The 17,030-nt window shown below is 37.6% G+C and overlaps 1 protein-coding gene across 9 annotated transcripts in view; it reads right to left on the bottom strand.

Moving 5' to 3' along the window:
* Positions 1-17,030, bottom strand: part of LOC139138922 (adhesion G protein-coupled receptor L2-like) — a 72,994-nt gene that overhangs the window by 52,392 nt on the left and 3,572 nt on the right. For 8 of the 9 annotated variants that reach the window (XM_070707533.1, XM_070707531.1, XM_070707532.1 and 5 more), the window contains exon 2: positions 7,731-7,821. The exons of the other annotated variant lie outside the window; for it this stretch is intronic. The gene's annotated coding sequence lies outside the window, so the exon portion shown is untranslated. The remainder of the gene's footprint in view (positions 1-7,730; positions 7,822-17,030) is intronic. 9 annotated transcript variants of the gene reach the window in all.

Here is a 17,030-nt window from a genome sequence, read left to right as displayed (position 1 = left end):
TTGAGAATGTCTTCAGGCTACCTCCCCAAACAATAGAAGTCTGTTAACTGTGTCCAGTTCTGGAATTACATGGACAATATATTCTTCAAGTAATTTACCCCTGTATTTACCCCTGTACCAACCAGAGTTTTTCATGACAGATACGCATTAAACAGAGGTACAAATTTGTGGGTTTTTTTAATTTCGCTGGTTGAACTGTAAAAAGTTTAGGAAACAACCTTCTTATAGAATTAGGCATGACTTTCTTAGTTTTACAGATGAAACATATGTGTTGGTTTTCTATGTTTACAAAATCCTTTTCACCTTCCATACAAGATGAACATAAACTGATCATGGTTACTCTACCCTGGACTGATAATTCTCAGTATTATTAGAAAATACTTCCTCATCAGTTGAGCTGACTTTGTCTTTTGACATAAATTATATGATGTTCATGAATCTGTTTATGAAATTTGCACTCATCCAGGGATGGATTTGTGTGAATGAATGATAACCAGGCGAAACAGTTTTTGACAGCATACATGTATGTCACATCACAGGCACGTAGACATGTTGCTTCTGATCGTGAAGTGACATGTCGGGTGCCTGTGTGTCACATTTGAAAGAAAACTTGATTTCTCCCCTTTGAAATTTGATATCTACACTGCAATGTGGTTGAAGTGAAAGTTCAAATTCAAGCCATTAAGTACCATGTGATTAAAATCAGATGTTGAGATGTGCTTGGGCTATCATTGCTGTCCAGAGTTTTTTTTATCACCTTAATATCTCTGAAAAAAAATGATTAACTAGACACAACTTTCAAAGGAGAACAGAGGATTAACAATCACATAAACAGTCAATGTCAACAAGCTGCAAGGCGGCAAGATCTCTCTGCCTTTGGATAGACCAGGACCAACCTAACATTAATGCCAAGGATACAGAAAGAAGTATCTTTTTCTTTGTCCTTGACATTTATTTTCTTCAAAAAATGAGCAAATCCCTACGACTGATTTCAATCTGATTGCATTCAGTACAATCTACAAGACGTGCTACACTGCAGACATCTGACATACCCACCCATCCCCCAGGGTATTTACTGAATTTGATGCAGTATATATGTATACACACAGTCCCATGTGATGGAGGGCCTGTGGTATACATACATGCACAGTACAAACTTTGAACAGGAAAACTTGTGGTTGCTTTATAGTACAGTGTTCTCCCCAGAGCTATTATAGAGTGGTGGCCGCCACTCTATAATTTTTGGTAAACAATAGAAACTCATTACCATAACAATTACATTTATTGTTATGCAAATTAGCCGTCATTCTATCAGAAAATCCTGGGGAGATCACTGTAGTAACTAAATGTGATCTTAGCAAAAACTTGTACCACTGGTTTGTAACGGTGAGAGAGAACAGCCGAACGCCCTGAACACTTCCGCTCCACCTAAATGACTTATATGACCCAATGATACATCATCTTTCACAGTCTTCCTGTTGGACCAGCAAAGAGCTAATTAGGATGTTTTATGGTGTACAATTATATCACTACCTTACAATGGCTGCCATAAATCCATCAAGAGTCCAGGTGCATGGTGCATGGCTGGGGAGGGGGGCATTCAAAACAGGAAATTTCTACTGTAAGCTGTCATTTTACTGTAACGAAAGTGAACATGTCGCCACAAAGTCCTGATAAACCTCAACGGCATCTGTTTAAATTTTAAGGGTTATGATTTATATTTAATGACAGCAGCATAATTACCCATTTAATCACTTGTTTCCATGGAGACTGGAGGAAACTGAACGGTATCTTGTCAAAAACGGCTGACTTTCTGTACCATAAGTTTCCAGTCTGATAAACATGACAGTTTATTCTCAAATTTATAGTTTTTCACTTGTGTTTTATGAAATATTTTCAAAGCCTCGCGTTATAAATCTGATCAGTTTTTTTTGTTTTCGTCTCATTTGATTTTTTCCCACAGCAGTCACTGACCACCGATGAAGGAAACAATCATTGACTTGAATAAGGTTTTGAAATAAGATTCTAGTCTGAAACTACATTCTAAGTTTCAAGTGAAAACTATAAATGTAATTTTGATATACAGGGGCCTAAGTTTCATCATAGACCCTCGAGAAATCGAAGGTCTACGGTTTCATGTAGCTATGTTGTATCCTTCTCTCCTGTCACTGCACTGGTTAGACTTTCTGAACTCCTGCAATCACATAGATTCATTTGGAGAAAGTTCTTGGAATTATTCACACACTGTGATGGAATGTGTACAACCTTAGACAAACCAAAGGAAGAGACATCAGCGATGTTTGACGCCCGCGGACCTCAAGCATATTTGCCTGAATAGCTGGCTAGCCAAGCAGATTATTCAAACAAACAGTATCTCTCTGCTGCTCCTTGCTAATGAACACACTCTTAGTCTAATATTTCCTGGGTTAATGAGCCAGGGAGCACTGAGATGAATTTCCGAACAGCATTACTGCGGTGACCTGTGTCTTCCACATATCTGCGATGCCCGCTGATGATGGGTAGGCCGAGGAATACTACTTAACTGAACGGCAAACTTCATGCTTGATTGAAAGATTTGGTCATTAGCGATCGCTGAGTGAGTGAAATGAAATGTGACATCATTAGATTTAACCAGAAACCTCCATCAGAACCGAAACATCACATTTACAGCTGCTTCATATCCGAATTTCCCTAGACAAAAGGGCAAGATATTATCGTTTTATGATCACGGTGTTGCCACTGTTACTAACATGCTAATACTGTCAAGAAACCTACGCCAATTTGAAAATGAGGGAGCAAAACAGTCGATAATAGCTTCACTCGCGCTAGAGTTTGGCTCTGATTGGCAGATACAATGTACGTTTTCATAGTAGTAGTACTAGTACACCTGGTGATGTGTAACTAAGCAAGATGTTTGACAGGCAACATGAAATTCAGTGAGAAAAACTGACCAATTAGCAGTCATGGGAGGTTGCTAGGCGATGATTTCATGCAAGAGATGTAGTTTACATATTGAAGATACTGTAGCTCAACTGCCTTTTATGACAGTCACTGACCAACTGTAAGAAAAAATTCTTTTTAATACTTATATGCATTTCTTTACACATTTTCCTTATCTTAGGAAAGACATTCTGTTCTTTTCATGACAAGTTTTCACTGGTGTTGCCAACCTTGTAACCAAGACAACAAGAAACGGATTTGCAGCTTAATTCCTCAGTCTGAAATGTCCGTTATATTAAGCCTTAGTATAACAAACATATGGGATGATTTTCTTATGGACAGATCAAAACTTTGAGACCAGAGGGTAAAAAAATAGCGTCAATGACACTGTAGCTCCCATCCTGGACTATTTAGTGTTTGTTCTCTGGTCAGATATTTGAACATGTGTGAAAGGGATAAAGTGCATGAAGTGAAAATACTTAAATGAAATGTACTGGAGACAGTGAAATATGTTTAATGTAATTATTCAGAATATAAAATGGAAAAAATACAGAATTAGATATATCGAATACTGTGATACAACCATTAACTCAACAAGTCATTTACAATGACATAGTCCCCACTTGTAATAGGAGTATTAGTCTTGATGGGGCAGGAAAATGTGGTCATTAAGAAGTATCACTGGGGTGTATATGTTGAGATCTATGGGCACTAAGGTCTATGTTGTTGTTCCCAATTTGAAACACATGAGGCATGTCTAAGTTATGGTTCTAAATTGGGAAAAAAGATCAGACCTCTAGCAGTATTGGCCAGCCAAGAAATACATATGCGCATTATAAATGAGGTACAAGATGTGACATCTTAAGGTCTAATATCCTATCAAAATTGGAGGGTATAGAACTTGTGGTTACTGAAATATGCATATATATGTATAATCAAGGTCAAAGGTCATCGAGGTCACCTGACATTTTGAAAAAAAAAAATTATATTGCTAATTAATCCCTATATGCCAAAAAATCAGATCTCTAGCTCTATTCGCTTGCCGAGAATTAGATGTGTACATAATTAATGAGGGAAAGCGTGTGTTGTCATAAGGTCTCCCATCCTACTAAATACAAAGGACATAGCACTTGTGGTTACTTATTTATTGACATAAACATATATTTAGGTAAAAGGTCATCGAGGTCACATGACATTTTGTCAAAAAATTTCTCTCCTATAGTTATCCCTATATACCAAAAATCAGACATCCAGCTCTATTGGCTCGCTCAGAATGAGATATGCGCATAATTATTGAGGTACAGTATGTGGCGTCATAAGGTGTCCAATCATACCAAACATGAAGGGTAGGCACTTGTGGTTACTGAGTTATGGAAAAATATGTATATTTGAGGTCAAAGGTCACCGAGGTCACGTGACATTTTGTCAAAAAAATTGTTTTGCTAATTATCCCTATATACCAAAAATCAGACCTCTAGCTCTATTGGCTCGCTCAAAATAGATATGTGCATAATTAATGAGGTACAATATGTGGCGTCATAAGGTGTCCCATCATACCATACATGAAGGCTGTAGCACTTGTGGTTACTGAGTTATGGACAAATATGTATATTTGAGATCAAAGGTCACCGAGGTCACGTGACATTTTGTCAAAAAAATTGTATTGCTAAGTTATCCCTATATACCAAAAATCAGACCTCTAGCTCTATTGGCTCGCTCGAAATTAGATATGCACATAATTAATGAGGTACAATATGTGGCATCATAAGGTGTCCCATCATACCATACATGAAGGCTGTAGCACTTGTGGTTACTGAGTTATGGAAAAATATGTATATTTGAGGTCAAAGGTCACCGAGGTCACGTGACATTTTGTCAAAAAAATTGTATTGCTAAGTTATCCCTATATACCAAAAATCAGACCTCTAGCTCTATTGGCTCGCTCAAAATTAGATATGTGCATAATTAATGAGGTACAATATGTGGCGTCATAAGGTGTCCCATCATACCATACATGAAGGCTGTAGCACTTGTTGTTACTGAGTTATGGACAAATATGTATATTTGAGGTCAAAGGTCACCGAGGTCACGTGACATTTTGTCAAAAAAATTGTATTGCTAAGTTATCCCTATATACCAAAAATCAGACCTCTAGCTCTATTGGCTCGCTCAAAATTAGATATGTGCATAATTAATGAGGTACAATATGTGGCGTCATAAGGTGTCCCATCATACCATACATGAAGGCTGTAGCACTTGTGGTTACTGAGTTATGGACAAATATGTATATTTGAGGTCAAAGGTCACCGAGGTCACGTGACATTTTGTCAAAAAAATTGTTTTGCTAAGTTATCCCTATATACCAAAAATCAGACCTCTAGCTCCATTGGCTCGCTCAAAATTAGATATGCACATAATTAATGAGGTACAATATGTGGCGTCATAAGGTGTCCCATCATACTATACATGAAGGCTGTAGCACTTGTGGTTACTGATTTATGGACAAATATGTATATTTGAGGTCAAAGGTCACCAAGGTCATGTGACATTTTGTCAAAAAAATTGTTTTGCTAAGTTATCCCTATATACCAAAAATCAGACCTCTAGCTCTATTGGCTCGCTCAAAATTAGATATGTGCATAATTAATGAGGTACAATATGTGGCGTCACAAGCTGTCCCATCATACCATATATGAAGGGTGGTAGCACTTGTGGTTACTGAGTTATGGACAAAATGTATATTTGAGATCAAGGTCATCAAGGCCACATTACATTTTGTCAAAATATCCAAGATATCTGCGTGAACAGATGGACTCACGGATGGACGAACAGACGGACATGACCCAATCTATAAGCTCACTGGACTTCATCCGTGGGGACTAAAAATTGTGTCACTGCATCCTTTTTGCAATATGAATACGATGAGAAACTAAATTTTTATTTTTCGTGGCCTTATACATGGGAGTCTATGGAGATCTGCCTTATACATGGGAGTCTAGGACGTGTAAACTATTTAAATATGCAAATTTCACCACGATTTGCCCAAATTTGGGAAAGGTCACTCCTATGCACTTCCATACCAAGTTTCAAATCAATCGGACTTGTGGTTTCAGAGCAGGAGATTTTTTGACCAAAAATGGGAGAAAATTACAAAAAAATTCATGAAAAATAGCAAGTCCAAGATACTGACCCAAGATGTGCACAATCATTTCATGTCAGCCCAAAGTAGTTACATGCTAATTTTTCATGTAATCTGCTCAGTGGTTATTGAGTTTTTTCAATTTTGACTGTTTTTACATTTTTTCACTTAATTTGCATATTTTTGGCAATGACAACTTCATTTGAACAAAATCTCATCTACAGCCCATCATCCATGTACACACCAAATATCAAGATGAAATGTACAGCGGTTTTGGAGTTTTGATGTTGACGGACAGACATACAGACATACAGACACACAGACATACAGACATACAGACATTTTCCTAGCCCATAAGAATAGCTTCCATTGCCATATATACATATGGCTATGGGAGCTAAAAAGGTGTTTGCTGTGACAAAAAAGATATTACAAGTTTAAGAAATCTGATGGATTGATACCAAAACTCTCACTGTGATCGAGATATGCTGTACTGTCTGATCCAATTGATTTGTACATGCCGCAACACTGAAATATGCCTGCAAGGTTTTCTCTAAAAAGCTGGTAAATATGTTTGAAGAGAAGCAGTGATTGATATACATAACCTACATACTTGCAGTTGGTCCAACCCATCAATTCTGGGCCAGTGTAAACCGGCTTTCATGACCTGTTTATGCAATACTTTGCAACCATGCCCTTGCACACGCCATATTTCAAATGACGAGGGTAGTACGTGTGTGTATCTTAAACCTTGGGAAAGACCGCCCCAATCATGCAATAGAAATGGTACTCGGGTATTCAACGTTCACGAAATTTATAAAATCAATACTGAAAATACTAAAAACATCAAACTCAGGAGAAGATTGTCTTTTAATTTCTTTGAAATTGAGAAGGAAGCTTTCGCATGCAATCTTTTTGTGGGAAGGAACCAAATCACGTTAGTAAGAGAAAACACATCATTCCTGACACAACAATACAGACAATGCCGTACGTGAACATTAACTCTCTCAACAGGAAAGACTTTCCAATTCATGTCACTTTCAAATGGGATTGGAAATGAAAGTTGGAAATTTTTTTCCGACCGATAAGAAACACAAAGACCGGAAACTTCCCACCATCTTCAACAAAATTATCGTAAAAGCCTCAGTGAAAGAACACAAAGAGAAAGTAACCGCTGAAAATCTTCAATTTTATAGTTTCCTCCGAGAAGGACAAACTGTCAATGGGGAAAATTAGAGAAAGTCCGTGCAATATATCAGTATTCTTTTTGCCATGCACGCTGTGGTGCCATCTAGGAAGAGCTGCCACTGAAAATCTTTTCAATTCAGTTTTCTCTGGTAAAGACAAATCTCACATGAATTCAAAGGAGGAAACTGGGATAAAAGTCTACGTGCGGCTGTCAGTATGCTTTCACAACACGTGTATATGTAACTGTCTAGCCAGATGTGATTCAACATGTGCCTTGAGACAAATTAGACAAATTACGTGAATTGTCTGCAGTAGTGCACTGTCCATCCTGGAGATACTCAGATATCTCAAGGTTCTGATATTGCTATGATTACGATATAGGAACATCTCATCTGGGAAAAACATAGCTAACACTGTACACGGCGTTATGATGAAACTTAAGCCTGAACTGATGTGAACTTACCTGAACGAAACACTTTGGGTGTAGTCTTGCTTGATTTCCTACGAGACCACAGAGCAAAGATTATACAGATATCCTGGAAAAACACCAAATCCTGATAAAGGAATCAGAGGAGACAAATGTGAAGCACTGGAATGATCTTGCCAACTGAAGCAATTCCGTGTGTTCAATCGGTTTATCAGGAGTAAGGAAAACTGGAGAAGTGTTTTCCCCCACACCCGGAGGAGCGTGACACAGAGTACAAGTTTCCAGGCGCTTTATGTATGAATCAGCTGTTATGCCTGTTTGAACAGATCATATCAGTGTAACCAATGCCTTGGTTTGGGCAGTTGACTTCCACAGGGCAGCCGTATTGTGTCTACTTGGACAGCGATAATCATGTGATGCGGCTTCCTGCATTTGTAACCGTACACCCATGCTGTCTGATTACTGGGTGACCCCGTGACCCCAGGCACAACTACGCCAATAAATCATGCAAAACAACCCATGACTTGGACGATGCTCCAAACCTCCCGCAAATTAGGACACACTAGCTTTGGTTGTTTTCCCAAACATAGTCAGCAATTTTTGGCTAAATTTGGCTGAAATGTTTAAGGTAAATTGTCCACCAGACATGCAGAATAAAGTCACAAGCAATAAATAGTAGAGAATATTACGCTTGGTTTCATTTCATTAAATTGAATTATGACATCCTGTAACCTCAGAAATTTACAGCCGCTTTAACGATTCTGCAAATATACCCTCACTCCAAAGATTAATGAAAAATCTTGATTGAAATTACTTGTGCAATGTGCATTAGAAGAATCTGATGATTTGCGTTCAGGATGGAAAAAATAGTGTACTGAAATTCTTTGAAATCAATTCTCGTAAACAGCGACTGTGGGGCATTGTGAACTTGAACCGTCAACTTTCAGAAAATAAGATATTCAGGTTAGGATGCAAGTTCATGTGCATCTGTTTGAACAACCGAGTAATAATAAATGAAAATCTGGAGCATTTGGAATTGTATGATATTCTTCAACAAAAAGAGACCAACAGTTAAAGTTTAGATTTGTTTATTTTTAGATGCGGCTTGGAGGGTGAAGTACACTCAATCCCGACATTTACTATAAATTAACACACTTCAATTTTGAAAAGAAAGTAAATTCCACAAATCCTTTGTTTGTTTTGTTCCCTAATTGTTGTTTGTTTGCCAACTGTTCCGGAGGCTTGCACTCACTGCAGGGGGGCGTAGATGTTGTTGTAAGGACTTCATAAAAGAAAAGAAACGCAAAAATCACACAAAATCAGAAATTTTGAGAGGCTATCTGCTGAGTATGTCTGATATTAATACACAAGCTGCATTTCATGCCAGTTACTATACATCTGAATATGCAAATTTTTCAACTCTAATTGTAAATTACAGTTTTCAACCTTTTCCATTTGTATTTTATCAACTAGTTCGCCCCCCAGTCACTGTAAAACAGGAAAATTGTTTTTCCAAATTTTGGCAGAGACAGAGGATGATAACATCATACACAGATACAGTGCAGATGTGGATCTTCTCACAGAACACAACTTTTTCCCCAACATTGAATCATACGTCACATAATGTGTACACAGCTTGACAACTTTTTATATGAAAATACCATTCTAAGATCTAGAATGTTCAAACACAGAGTGGTCAGTCGCCTTTCTTGTCTAGGATGACATCTTTCAAGCGGATGAAATGATCTTACAAAAGCATTTTAACTATTATCAAGCTAAGTAAACTCTCAAGCCGGACGACGTTTGACGATGTTATATCATGGTTTCTGTGTCTGCGACCCCCTCCCCGTCCTAGTTTCATAGTACCATGGAACTGAGACAGACAAAGTTTCATGTCGCGAAAGAAATTTTCATCACTTTTGGTATCAAAAATAGGATATCAAATGCACAGACATTGACAAATCTATACCATGGGAAACTGGGAAAAGTCCAACTTCCTGCGAAAATGCTATGGGATTTCAATAGTGTCTGAGTTTTGCTGTCATTGTGTTGTCGCTAATGGACGTGACAATATGTACATTGTCCATGTTGATAAAATTGCCACATTTCAGTTGAAATGGCCCTGTCACTTTGGCATGTCACACTTTTTTCAAAATTTATGACAGAGACTTCATGCTGTACACATGTTTTGATTATATACATATTGGTGCAGCCATACTTGTTACATATTGTGACATTGTTACACAGAAATGGAGAAAGGTAATCTAAAAATGATGACGAAATTTTCTGAGTATCTCATCATCATAACTGAATGCAGATGTTATGTCTATTCGATGGATGCAGTGACCGATTGTACCATTTTGTGTCAGCATCTAGAATAAATATCCAAATGGCATGATGAGTCCACTGTCACGTATGCCAAAACAAACGACACTGATGCACTCCTAAATTTATGTACCTATCTATCACTTACCCACACCACAACCCTGGCAATCTGTGTGCGAAACAAGACACATTCCTATACAGTTGCCGACGGACATTCTGGTTCTTTTTTTAAATTGAAGAGTGTTGAATAGAGATGGAAACTTTCAACAACATTAGAAATTTACATAATGTGGAAAATGCAAACATACACCAAAACAGCCATTATGTCAAAAATGAAAACCTTTTCCAACTTTGTAAATTCTTTTAAAAACATATTGAGTGCAAGTAAGCAAACTGCAAACAAAATTCTTCCACATGTGCACACTGTCCATGTACATTATAAACTTATCACACAAAATAAATGATTTACGGTAAATAATTTCTGCAATAATATGATAGCACCTAAGCTGTGCAGTATGACCCTGATTAGCAGTGTGGGCTCAGTATTGAGTTGAGCGATGTTTACATGATTGTTACTAGATGAGAAAATTGACATTTTTTCCGACTCAAGCTCCCATCGTTCAAATCACCATGATAGACAATCATTATTCAAGGATTCTGTCAATAATGTTTTACACCGAGACTATGCATCCAAAGAAAAGGCAATGCAAAACTTACGTGTGCATTTTGTATCGAAGATGAAAAAGGGTCGCCCGACTGTGTGCATTCTGTATGCATGAGTAGCAAACGAGATGACTCAAGTACCATCCAGGGAACTGGAGTGTGTTTCCACACAGGCAAAAAACAGTGCCATACAAATCACCGCCCTACGGCCATAAATGAATACCAAATCACAATTCACCATTGTCTTGAATTTCAGATCAAATTGTTACATTAACAGTTAGAACACTTAAAGATGCATCACTTCAAAAATAAATTTTAACATATTAAATTAGTGACCTTTCCTATCAATTAAACATAAAATATAGATTTATCCCATGTATGTCTTATTCAAATATTTCATCATTTCATGATTAACTAAATTTTATTTTGCGATGACATTATTACTGTAGAATCGCGTACAAAGTAATAGTGGACCAAATGACCGAATACCTACAACACTGTTTTTCATTTATTGCTCGAACATCTTATTAGCATTTTACAATGCAAACAGATAACAGTGATGGTTCCAAGAGATTATTCTAGCAATTACCAGTATTTCTTTCTCATGTTTGATTTAACCTGAGAGCTTGATGTGTTACACACTTATGTAAGGCTTTCAGAACTCATTTAATAAAACAATTATTTATTTTATCTAGGGTGTGTGCACATGATACTAATCGCCGACTCCCATGTAGAAAATTGAAATGGCCTCCATTTCAAAGTCCAATTAAGTAACTGATGCCGGCTATTAATTTTTAATGTGAATAATGGCAGTACATGTACAGGTACGTGCATGCATCGAGAAAATATTTATAATGGATTTACCCTTACCCTTTCACTGCCATGGTTTGGCCCAAAATCCTTGTTATCAATGCTAATAGTGGACCTGCTTACAAGGAAATAGGGGTTATCAGAGTGGAAACGGGTAGAGACAGGTGCAGCCAACGGAGCTATTCATCGAAAAAGCTGTTCCAGGAGCAATTTTTGAGGGCAGGGGAAATTTTAATTTTGCTCGGGCAGGGGACATGTTTTTAAGTGGCAGGGGAGCAAATTTTAGGGGTTTTTTTGTAGGGCAGGGCAGATATCGGTTGACTGTTCTGGGGACAGGGCTTGGCGAAAAACAAGGAGAGGGAAAACTATTTTTAAAAAGGGGAAAGGGCAAGTTGAGCCATGGTGTTTCCGGGGATGGGGACACAGGGCAAGTACTTATAACTTTTCATGTCTGCAGGGGAAATGGAATGACAAAATTTTGAGGGGAATTTTTTCCAGGGCAGGGGAAATCGGCAAGTTTTTTCGCCATAGGGCAGGGGAGCTTCAAAAATTCACAGTGGGGAGGGGAAACAGGCAAAAATAAGTGGGGAGCGGGTGAAATAAAGTTTGAGTGCGGGAGGGTAAGTGGGAAATTTTTTAGTGGGAGGGCAAATTATGAACAGCTACTTAATTACCCTCTTGACTTAAAATTAGTCAGTTCACATTACTTGTCATGCACAATATATCTTATCATAGTAAGGACCCCTTTAAAAGTGCATTGTTCGTTGGCTGCGTGGAAACCTGTAGAGACCAGAATCTCGTGATCATGCTGACAACCAAAAAATGTTGTAACATGGAGCTGGCTGCTTATAAAACCTCCATTTTTGGAGTTGGAAATAGATCAGCATAATTTGAAGAATTAACAAGAATAATCTCTCTCCAACCACAAATTGTGGGTTTGAAGGAAGTTTTGCATTCCATTCTGCAATTTTATAGTCAATTTCCTCATCAAAAATTGCTGTCAATATGAAAACAAATGATAGTACATTGAGAATGAGTCACGATCAAGACACGCTCTCTCTCTTTGTATAACTGATGTACATGCAAATGAAACAGGATGTAATTTATGGCAGGGTTTTGTTTTCTGATTAGAAATCAATCTGGGGTAGGGGCAATGAACTGTCACTGAAAAACATCCCGGTTGATAATTTTTCACCATAAAATTATTTAGAAAGTAACATATATCGAAAATGAATAAATCTAGTGGAGCCTGATGGAGACTAAATCACAGAATTAGATGGTTGTATGACGACATAAAAAGTAGTGCTGTCTACGCCCATCCGACGTGTCACTTCAAGGCTCGATATTACATTTTTTTTACTCAGTAGTCTCAGTGGACAACCACTTCTGACAATTAGTAGTCCCATGAACACTTCTGGTAGTCTGCTTCTACCCCAGCCACAGGGCAAAATTTAAATTATATTAGTACTATTTCTAAATATAAAAAACAAACAAATGAATATCATATTCTAGCATAACCTCTCATGAAGTTTATTATTTTCATGCACTTTGCCAGGCAACACAGTAACAGTACATGAAGCACTGTAAAGCCAAAAGGTTGTATGAAACCAAACCACAAGCTAATAAATTTTCTTTTCATATATATAAGCTAATAAAACTGTCAAACCAAATAAACACAGCACAAAAAGGTACACCATCTTCCATATATTTTTTTTGTCACACTGAATAGCAAGGGAAGATATGGCATTAAATAATTATAGCTGATGATGAATTTATCATTGTTATTCAATTTCAGCAGATTTAGACAGAATCACTGAATGTTGTTTGAAAAAGTCTGCAAACCAGCTTACTTCAAACAGACCCATTTCAGCAGCTATACACTGCGGTTTCATTCCATGACAATTTTGAATAAATGGAAGTCCCGTAGGACAACCATTTCCAGAAACTACAGACCCCAAGGCAAGGTCTGGTTCTCCTGGGACCGGGGACTCCCAATAATTTCTCTTTGACTCAGTAGAAAACTAATACATATAATTACATAAATATCAATATTGGGATGACTAGTAGAAGAAATCGTAGCAAGACAAGCAGTTTGTTTGATTGCAGGGACCCTCCCTAAAAACATCAATGGGGAAAGAGTCTACAATTGTGTGATTGATAAGCACCATTGGCCAGTTGTTAATGGCCTGTGAGTAGCCAATTGTGTAACTCCTCTCTGCTGTGCTTTACAGTTCAAGATGGCTACATCAGTGCGACTCGCCATGAGCGCTCAGCCCCGACTTTTAAGCGGCCTTTAGCTGGCAATTTTTTTTTTCAATCGAAAGGTTTGATTGATAATCAAAGGAAGGCAGGAAACTCAATTGTAAATGGCAGTGATGCCTTTCTTTAATACAAGAAGTTGCGATTCCTGTTTGCGTCGGCGAATCAACCAAAACAGTGCTGGTTGTGTCACTAATTCTGATTGGTCGGCAGCTGTTTTGCGAAATGCTGCATGCGAATGTGTAGGACATACACCCACACGTAGGGTTAGGGAGACATGTTATATGGCGATAAAGCCATGAATAGACCGGATGATGATTAAAAGGAACCTTCGAGAAATTCAAAATCGACCTAGAGTAGTTAACAGTCCTCAGCATTTTCATACAAAAAAGTATGGAGTTTTACATGTCAAGACGTATAAATGACACGGAGCATTGTTCCCTTCTCCTTTATGACGTGAAAGTTACAAGATAGCTTTCATCACTCTGGTCTCACCTCAGATGAGAACCTAACTCAAGCATGTCAACCTAGATGTACATGTAGTACATGGATGAATTCATGATGTGGTGTTTGATTACAGGTGCCATGGTGGTCCTTGCTATTATTTTTATCAGTAGTTTCTACAGTGCTGGCAAAGCCAAATCTGCATTTGTCCCATAACAATCCCTGAGAAAACCTTTTGAGAGGACACTTGACCTTGCCAGAGACAGCTGGGCATATGTTTACTGAAGCAGAAACTTGTGTTGTATTTGCCCTTTGGGCAAGATCTTGGGTGAAACGGAGACGCCCTGTACGAGTTCAAGAACACTCCCCAGAGTGACCTGAAGGTAATCAACGGGTGAAGTGGTCTCGTCACTGAAATAGTACATGATGTATGTATGGTATGCTTCTATTGGTTGAATAGTCGCTGAAAGCAGACACTGCAGAGTGTACATTTCAAACCACTTTTCCTGTCAATGTTTTAAATCAAAACAACATTTTTTGTTAATTCATTCTCGTAGGATGTTTCCCAACTAGCTTGGAAACCACAGTTACAAGCCTACAATGCTGTGTGTGTTTATACTTAAGAGATTAATTCCACAAATGGATGTTTTGGAAACGGACGGATTACCGTGGAAACAATCATGATGGACCTGCGATGACCCTTTCTTCGGGGGATCAGTCAGAACCAGATACAAAGCTTCCAAGTGACATGAGCAGACCGATTGTCGGTGAAGTCTGGTCAAACAAAACCAGCAGGCAGCTAATCTCTACCTTGATAAGGTTTAATCCACAAACTGAGCGTAATAAGGCAAAGCTTTGAATAAATCTGACCTGCTCAAACCCCATGATGCAAAGTGTAGATGTCCATTCACAATGTACAAAGATCTATGTGTCTTAAGTGACTTACAAATAGTAGGGTGTTTCGTTTCACTTTGAATTTCAATACATCTTTGTTTCCTTACACAATACTTTAATTTCTTCTTTTCAAATTCATGACCAGCGAGCGATACACAACTCCTGAAACTGGCCTGCTCTTTTTGAAGTGCTCACATCAGAAAATGAATGTACACTTCCAACAAATGCCAAGATGTATATGACCATAGACCCTCAAGGGTCAATAACACAGCAACAATCCTTTGTTTTTTACAGCCATACAACAAATCAAATCCACGAAAATATTCCTGGTTGAGAAATTGAATGGCTTCATCAAATCCCAGCCTTATCATGATTGTCCGATGCATATGATACTGTTTTTACCAAACAAAAGAACATTGTCTATAGCTTTTAGGGGTTATCACACTCAGAGGTCATGACCTGGCCACTTCACTGATATTTAACGGCCACATACTCACCGTTTGAAAATAGCACAGGTATAACAATATGAGTACATTGAACCTTATGGCCGGAACACCATTTATATGCACACAAAAGATTTCTGGGTAAACTCGGAATAAAAGTTTATGTATAAAAATGTAAATGTGAATAGCCGGGCATGGTTGACATATTTAAAATGATGATAGCTCTGAAAAGATCTGCTGCAAAACAGTCAATCATGTTCATTTCTGTCAGCCTTTCAAAAACTTCATCAATGGCTTCTGTTTTGTTTTGTGTACACAGATTCACACGGCAACTGAACTGGCCATGTGGATGAAACTTATATCTTATTATAACATCTCTACCTTTCCTTCTTAAGGCTCAGGGTTTTCCACCAAAGGATTTTGAGGGGAGGGCTACCCCTTTGTTTTTCAGCAGCCTATTCATATGTTAATAATCGAACAAAAGAATATATTTTGAAAACAAAGGAAATATGCAAATTATCTATCGTTACGGAAATTGGTCATCCTTCTGAGCTTGAAGGCAGTGGAGAACATCGCACGCCATGATCTTCTCAGAATTATTTTGATACACAGAATAATACTCTGATACATTTTTGTGCAACAAATAATTTCAGACACAATTTTTGTTTCAGCGTCATATTTCATATTTTCTCATAAGAAGTGTGAAACTGGCTTTAGTATTCATCATGTTGAAAAATATGTATTATGTACTGCTCTATGCATTTCATATTCAAACTTATACTTTTATGCACACGAGTAGTACAATTTTGTTTGTTTTAAACACTTTTTCAGATCAAACGCTATCAGTTTTCATTTAATTGATATAGCGTAGATCTTTGCAGTATATGGGCACATGTATTATTTCAGATCAAGACAATTAACTTCTAAAAATCTATTATTCAATATTTCTGTATCTCTCCAGCTCCAGATCGTTTTGGATCTAGTTTGTACCAGTTGTCATTGAAATGTACAATGAAATGTACAGAAGTTTGCAGAGCACCAGGGAGTTAAAAACACTCTTTATACACCTTTCAGTCAGCCTTCTGATTTTTATAAAACTTTCATGTATGATCTCTAAAACCTAAAGTGCACTTATGGTACTACAGCTGGGTCACAGCAAATCATCACTGTATTGGGAAGACATTTATTTTTCAATTCAGACACTGAGGGTCTGACGATTTTACAAATAACTTGTACACACAAAAATAGTAACCCATTTCAGTTACAGACTGTTGTTCAAGACCTAGAAAAATGAAATTAGCATGAAAATACAACACAATAGACTACATTATCAAAAAACAGATTAACACCGTCAATTATAGATTCAATACACCAATTAAGGCTCGTAATTTCAATGTGATGGCACTGTTCCACGGCATATTATGTAAAACACTTCATTATTGTACCCATGTTTTCAGCAGCTGTACTGGACAACAAATTACAGTGTTTGTATGAATAC

This window comes from Ptychodera flava, chromosome 8 (genome assembly GCF_041260155.1).
Source record: "Ptychodera flava strain L36383 chromosome 8, AS_Pfla_20210202, whole genome shotgun sequence".
In the NCBI taxonomy this organism is placed as follows: domain Eukaryota; kingdom Metazoa; phylum Hemichordata; class Enteropneusta; family Ptychoderidae; genus Ptychodera; species Ptychodera flava.
The sequence above is the reverse complement of the archived record's forward strand: the minus strand, read 5'-3'. Positions and strand labels throughout refer to the sequence as shown.